Source organism: Aptenodytes forsteri, unplaced genomic scaffold (assembly GCF_000699145.1).
Source record: "Aptenodytes forsteri isolate BGI_AS27 unplaced genomic scaffold, ASM69914v1 Scaffold201, whole genome shotgun sequence".
Taxonomy (NCBI): Eukaryota; Metazoa; Chordata; class Aves; order Sphenisciformes; family Spheniscidae; genus Aptenodytes; species Aptenodytes forsteri.
The window spans coordinates 544,179-551,106 of NW_008796209.1; the positions used below are offsets into that span (position 1 = coordinate 544,179).

The 6,928-nt window shown below is 53.5% G+C and overlaps 1 protein-coding gene across 1 annotated transcript in view; it reads left to right on the forward strand.

Moving 5' to 3' along the window:
- The window catches only part of FAM214B (family with sequence similarity 214 member B), a 55,103-nt gene that overhangs the window by 5,106 nt on the left and 43,069 nt on the right, over nt 1-6,928 (forward strand). Inside the window, exon 3 of the mRNA XM_019474372.1 lies at nt 1,412-1,530. The gene's annotated coding sequence lies outside the window, so the exon portion shown is untranslated. The remainder of the gene's footprint in view (nt 1-1,411; nt 1,531-6,928) is intronic.

The following is a 6,928-nucleotide window of genomic DNA, read 5'->3' on the forward strand; positions in this document are numbered from 1 at the left end:
TTTGTTTGTAAACCTGCCACAGCACAACGTGGGGTGCAGCTAGAGGGGCATCTGCGCCCCAGGTCTGGCTGCCTGGCTCTCCTGTGTCGCGCCTCGGGACCGAGCACGGTGGGGTGTGACGCACCCGGGTCCGGAGTAGGCACCTTCCCTGCGAAGCGGGTGGGAATGACGGCTTGTGGGGTGGGCTTCCACCTCTGCCTCCTTTCCTTCCTCGAACGTGGGGTGCAGCTAGAGGGGCATCTGCGCCCCAGGTCTGGCTGCCTGGCTCTCCTGTGTCGCGCCTCGGGACCGAGCACGGTGGGGTGTGACGCACCCGGGTCCGGAGTAGGCACCTTCCCTGCGAAGCGGATGGGAATGATGGCTTGTGGGGTGGGCTTCCACCTCTGCCTCCTTTCCTTCCTCGCGGTGATGAACAGCCCTTTAGGAGCACGTTGAGGCTTTTGGGTGTTGTGCAGCAGGTTTTGTGTGTGGGGCAGCGGGGAGGGGACAGCAAGGCTTAGAAGAGCAGAGGCAACGGAGGGAGGCAGGGGGGCATGCTTGGGGGGATTGCTATGGCAACTCACCACTGGCGGCATCGCTGCACCGCACTTTCTGCAGCTGGGGCAAACATGCAGCCTGCTGCAGCCCTCGATGCCGCCTCGTCCCAGCCGTGCCATGGGCTCCGCACCGCTGGGCTCCTGCATGACAATCTGGTGTCCGGAGCAGTTCCCCTCAGGCAGCAGCCTCGAGGTGGGTGGCTGGGGGTGTTTTCTCCCCTCTTTCACCCCTCTCTGGAGGACAGGCAGGCAGCTCCTCTTTGCAGACCTGTTCTGTTTGAAGCCTCGAGTTGCAGAGCAGGCCCAGCCAGAAAGAAACCAGCCTCCTGAGCCCTCTCACTGTGCCACGGAGGAAAGCAAGTCATTCTGCTGCCCTTGCTTATCCTCAGTTAATCAATGGATGTAAGTGGCTACAGCCATGCCTGCATCGTTCCAGGATGTCTGGCCCTGTACCGTGCCGTCCACCTTGCACAGCCAGTTTGCCCTGCTCCGGGGTATCTGTACTCTGATGGAGAGCAGACGCTCTAGTGAGCCCTCTGATACGGTCTGAGACCATCCTCTGGGGCAGGTAAGGGAGAGGTTAAATGTTCCTGAAGCTGCCTTTGGGCAGACCCCTTTCCAGATGCTGGTAGAGAGCTGGCTCCTGTTGCTGAAGGAAGCAGGGAACATCGTGCCGCTCGCCGCGCAGAGAGAACAGGTCAGGAAGCTGGCTCCAGCCTGGCCATAATGTGAGCGTGACTGAGACCTGACCTGTCATCCATGATGTGCCTAAAGCCCTGGATGCGAGCCAGGGGGAAGGGACCAGCTGGCAGCAAGCACAGCTTGCCCGTCTCAACATGGATGGCTGTGTGAGCTGTAAACCTCTCTCATTACAGCTCTCAAAGGTCAGTGCTCGCAGTGAGCTACAGGGCCCTGCCCGCAGCTCTGCGCTCAGCCCGGAACAAGAGGGGAAGGAGCCTGCTCCACCTGCCCCACCTTCGGAGGATGCTCTGAGGTCAGATGTGTGGGGTTGCCATGGGGTGGCACACGCTGCTGTAGTGCCTGTGGCCAGAGTTTGTCTGGGACTAGGATGTTCAGGCAAAACTTGAGGGGAAAGGATGCCTGTCTGTGAGCTGCCCAAATGGCCCTGTGCCCACAAATGTCACGATCCTTGCCTGAGCTCTGACCCCTCCATCCAGCTCTGAACCAGGGTACAAAGCCTCAGAAATTCCCCTGAAAACCATTTCACTATTTCCAATCTCGGAAATTGTCCATCTCGGATTTGGGGTGATTATAAGATCTGTACAGACTGCCCAACACTGTCCAGTGCTACAGTTCCAGCCATCTTAAAACTCCCAAAGAGGCTAGACTTGTTTGTAAAATGTCTCCTGGACTCCAGACCCTAGTGTTCCCAAGAGAGCAAACAAGGAGGTGGAAGGTGGAACATGGAGCCCCTGGGAAAGCCGCCTGCGGCAGACAGTAGCGTGCTTCCTCCCTCCTGCTTATGACAGGTTCCTTCCCTTTTCAGAGGGGAACAGCTTGCTCTGCACTGGTGGCTGGAGCTTCCTTCCCATGGAGGAAGCTGGAACACTGGTACCTGACACTGAAGGCAATTTCAGCTCGAGCACTGCTCTTCATGTATGTGACCTTCAGCACTTGGTGTGAGAATTGGCTTTACAATATATTACGGGTGTGGGTGGTGGCGGGAGCATGGTCAGAATCCATTGAGCCAAACCCTAGTTCCCTCTGTCTCCACTTTCACAGCCTGTTGTTTCTGATCTTTCCTGTGGACTGAGGCCCCAAGATATGCTATGAAATATCATGGAGTGGATGCAGAGCCCAGCAGATAAGGCTCTGGGTTATGCATGTGTGTTGGGGTGTGAATTGCCCGTTTCTAGGGCAGAGGGTGTTTTCTCTTTTGCTGTTTGTATAGCACCTCACATACTGAGATCCTTGCCCAAGTCTCAAGCTCCTGGGCGCTGTGACCTGATGAGTTATAACCGTGTCATCTTTGAAGTGCTGCTCCCTCTTTTTCAGTCTTGCCTGTTCGTACTACACATTTTTAAGCACAGCACAAAGGATCAGAAAAGCCCAAAGGCAGTGGGGTCACATACTCTGCTCCTGATTTGGGGAGGAGTTAAGACAGGCAGTGCTGGAATAAGCATTTAAGGAGAGGCAGCCAAGAGAGATTTCCTCCTCGCTGAGCTGCGGCGTTGAAGTTTGGAAAGTACTGTGTGGGTTACGTGCTGCTGTGCTTTACTGCTGCCGTTGCCTTAGGCAAGTCCGGGACATGCATACCTGCTAGTAGTCAGATGGGGACACCATCCTGAGCAGCATCACTGAAAAAATGGCCAGTGTCCTTTTGGACATCAGGAGCAACCTTAATGCTGCTGCTGTGGAAAGAGTGCTGGGGATTTCAGCAGAGAGATGATGGATCATTGGGAGCAAGAGGAAACTTTGACTCGGTGGGTGTTTCTACCTGCATTCTCTAAATTGTGAGAAGACAGTGGAGCCCAGCAGTGCTGTACAGATTGCCCCTTCTGGAAGATGCATAAAGAATAGCTTGCAAGAGCCAACTCTTTGCTCAGCTCAGACCTGGGGAAAACGCCTGGACTCTGTGCGCTGGGGTTTTCTTACTGCCAGTCAGCAGTGCTGTAGCTGTGCAGAGAGAGCATAGCACAGACAGGTTAGCACAGGTCACTCGAGTCCTTTCTATACCAGTGTTTGCATTACTGATGAGATTAACATAGCTGGGCCAGTGGTGGACAAAAAGGGTAATTCTCAAGGTCCTCTCTGCTGTGGCTGCCAGCAAAATAAAGCAGTTATGGCATCAAGTAGCGGGTCTGAGCTTTGCTTTCAATTCATCTTCTAGGAGCAGCAACAGCTAAAAATATGAGCAGTTTTTGAGGAACTAAAGTATTCTCAGGCTTTTTGTTTGGGTCTGGTCCGCTGACCCCTCCCCTGGGCTGACACTCTGGGATCTTAAGGTATTTGCAGTGATCTGTCCTGGCCATGTGATAAATCTGGATAGAGAGAACACAAAAAAAATTGGTGGCATCAATCTGCCACCCTGAAAATGCTCCTCTTGCTGCTGTGCCTGTTCCCTGTAACCGAAGGGCTGTTTCATGGCTTAGATTTGTTGAGGAAACAGACGTACAGCTCCTCTCTCCTGTGCCGCTATCTCCCTGGCAGCTCAGTAGGAATGATTTATTGTAGATTACAGCTCTGTTTAATTCTGTTTCCTTACAGTATCATACTGTTAAGAGTAACTGAGCGAAACGCAGCGGTGCTTCCGGAGGAAGGCTGCTATCAGAGGCCAGTCCTGTAGCAGAGGCTGGAAGCAAGGAGGAGCAGTTTACCAGGAAATGCCTGTGTTCATGTGCTGGTCGCTTTTGGGAAGGAGAAGGCATCTCACCCTTGAAAGCTTCCTTACTACACTGCAAACGCTGCTGATGGAGCTGCACCAGTGTGAGCAGTAGTGAGAATGTTGCCCTCCAGAGCCTGGGAAGGGTCTGACCAAAGTGGTGGTCTGGAAAGAAAAGTCAAATTCTGTCTGGAGTGAACCTCCAAGTGGGGATTTGGGTTTTTTTGGAGTGGTTTTTGGTTTGGTTTTTTTTTGTGGTGGTGGTGGTGGTTTGGTTTGGGCTTTTTTTGCTACCAAAAATAAAAGGTATTGCTTGTGCAAATCCTTGTAAGGAAAGAGCAGGGGATTTCCTTTGGAGTGAGCCTGCCTGAAACTCAATACGTCTCCGATGTGTGTTAACAGAGAAATGAAAAGATTGTGCCATAAAGTGATAGGGGATAATGAGTTTAATCTACTGTTATGAGTTTAATCTACTGTCTACTGTTATGTTGTCCTGGGAGATAGAGCTGGGGCAAGCATATTGGCAATAATGTTATGCTTTGCCTGGCAGCAGCAGCAAATACCCCCTGAACACGCTTCCCTGGGGAGGGGTTGAAAGGGTTTGTTTTCAGAGTCCCCAGGACGGTGGAGCGAGGCAACCAAGAAAGGTGAGCCTGGGGAAAGATGCCAGATTTGCAGATGGGCAGTGCATAATAGCTGTGCATTTTCTGCAGCTTGAGCTCAGCTTTCTTGTTCCGTGGCCCAGTTGAACTGGACAACGCTGGGCTCTTAACCCCATTGAGATCTTGAGAAATGCAGTAAAGAAACCGTAACTTCAGTAACGTTAGTGAGATGTCTGACCTGGAGCCTGAATGAACAAATCTTTATCTTTAGCTTCTCTGCCTGCAAGGTAGATGGGTGGTGATTTGCTACTGCACCAGACATAGGGGTTTTAAAGGATGCTGGTGTGGGTGAGCACTGCTGTGCTCAGCTAGAGCAAGGGCTGCAGATAGGACCTGGTCCTGGGAAGGCTTAACTGGTGAGCAGGGCCCCAAAGGGTTTTTGGCGGGGTGTGGTGAAAACAGAGGCTGAGGGCAGTACCTGGAAACCAATCAGCTCCTAGAGCTGGACTGAAGAATCCAAGTCTCTACACAAATGCATGAATCTTTCAAAGTAAAGAATGCAATGATCTGCTCTCAAGGAAACCTCCAGTCCGCTACCAGCTTTTTGGAGGTGAGGGCACTCTTCTGGTTTATAACGCTATATCTGGGTCTTGAATTTTTTTTGTTGTTGTTGTTCCTATGTGGCATTACCTTTCTTTTCTGGGCCATGCTAAGTTACGTGCATCTGGTGCAGAGCCCTGCATGTCCCCATCCCCTCTGGTGCCAGAGAGCGTGTGGGTCAGTCTGGGGGGGCAGATGTAGCCCGGCAGAGCTGGGTGCAGTCCATATGGCCAGCAGCAGAGTATGGCCAACTTCTGCTTCAAGAGAGGTGGGAACGGAGGAACCTTGTAATTCGGATAGCTGCTCAGTGCAGGACATGTGGGTATCTTTATCTCCCCCCCTCGCTGGGGTTTTCAGAGGTGTCAGTACGACCCTTGCCCTACTCCCCATGCTGTGCCTGGCGCTGGGGACTGCCCACCCGCTCTCCTTCCTTGGGGCAGGGACAGCACGCTGTGACTCAGTTTCCCTGTGGCCTGGGGGGCAGGGAGGGGCGGAGCGGGACCGGAAAGGGGCAGAGGGGAAGTTACAGCAGCTGGTAGTGCTGTAAGCATTCTGGGGTGCTGCAAGGTGGCCCTACTCCATCCTGTCTGCAGAGGCGGTGTTTTGGGGTGCAGCGGTGCAAGCCTGCTCTGTCTACCATGGAGGTGGTGTTTCAGGGTGCTACAGGGTGGCTCTGTTCCATCCCAGGTGCAGAGCTGGCATTTTTGGGTGCTGCAAAGCAGCCCTTGCTCCATACTACCTTCTCCTGTGTCAGGGATCATGCTAGGGCAGGGACAGCTGGCTGCACCTTCCATCCCCTCTGCATTCCCACGTGCAGGGCATATGATTACAGACAGTCCCGTGGCACTGCTTCCTCCAACGTGTGATTTATGGGCTGCTGCTCGGGATGTGGGTCTGAGCTTATCTCAGACAAGGCAAGAATCAGGAGTGCTGTCACTGCGCTCTTGCCTACGTGCAGGCTGCGGGGGTAACGGCGTGGCATCCCTCGCTGTCTCTGCTTTGCACCTGGGCATGGAGAAATGGCTGTACCTGGGGGCGGGAGCAGAGGAGTCCTTGCAGGAGTGCCAAGGGGAGTGCCCGGTCCCACCTGCTTCCTTCCTCACCCCTATTCCTTTCTTGCAGCCCCAAATCTGCCTGCATGGAGCATGTTTTTTAATAAACCTGCTGAACTGAGGGCAGGCAGAGCAAAACCAGGAGACTACAAAGAGTTGTGAGCCCAACCCATGTCACTGCAGCAGTGTGGGGCGCGGGGTCCCCACATGCACACGTTGGTAGTAGTTTGTACTGACAATGAGGATGGTCAGGTATCCGATGCGTCCTGCAAGCCAGGCAGGACAGCTTTTCCGTAGGTGGAGGAGGGTAGGCCCAGCTTCCCACGGATGCTGCAACCTGCCTTGCTTCTGTGAAGCACTCTTTATTTGAGGCAGTGCCCTAAGGGTTAAGCCATGGTTGTGGGGTAGGGTTTGTAGCAGGAACAAAGAGGGCTTTTAAGGTCTGTGTTGGGCTAGGAGTAGAGGGGATGGATTGAGCCTTTCCCAGTGTGTTGAATTACAAAGGTCATGGATACCCTTTTGCTGGGAGGCAGCAGCAGTTGAGGTCCCTGCTGGAGGTGGGGCAGAGAGAAAAGAAATTGTGAAGGTCAGTGAGAGCAACTTCATGGGGAGCTTTAAGACTAGAGTGAAAACTGGAACTGAATCCTGAGATGAATAAGTGTTGAATACAAAGCTAGGAGCCAGGAGGCCAGGACTGTAGGCTTTGTACAGGCCTTCCGCCCTGGGATTTTTGGGTGGTTTGGTTTGGTTCCCCCCCCCCCCCCCCTCTCCTTTCTGCCACTCGCGTGCGCACGG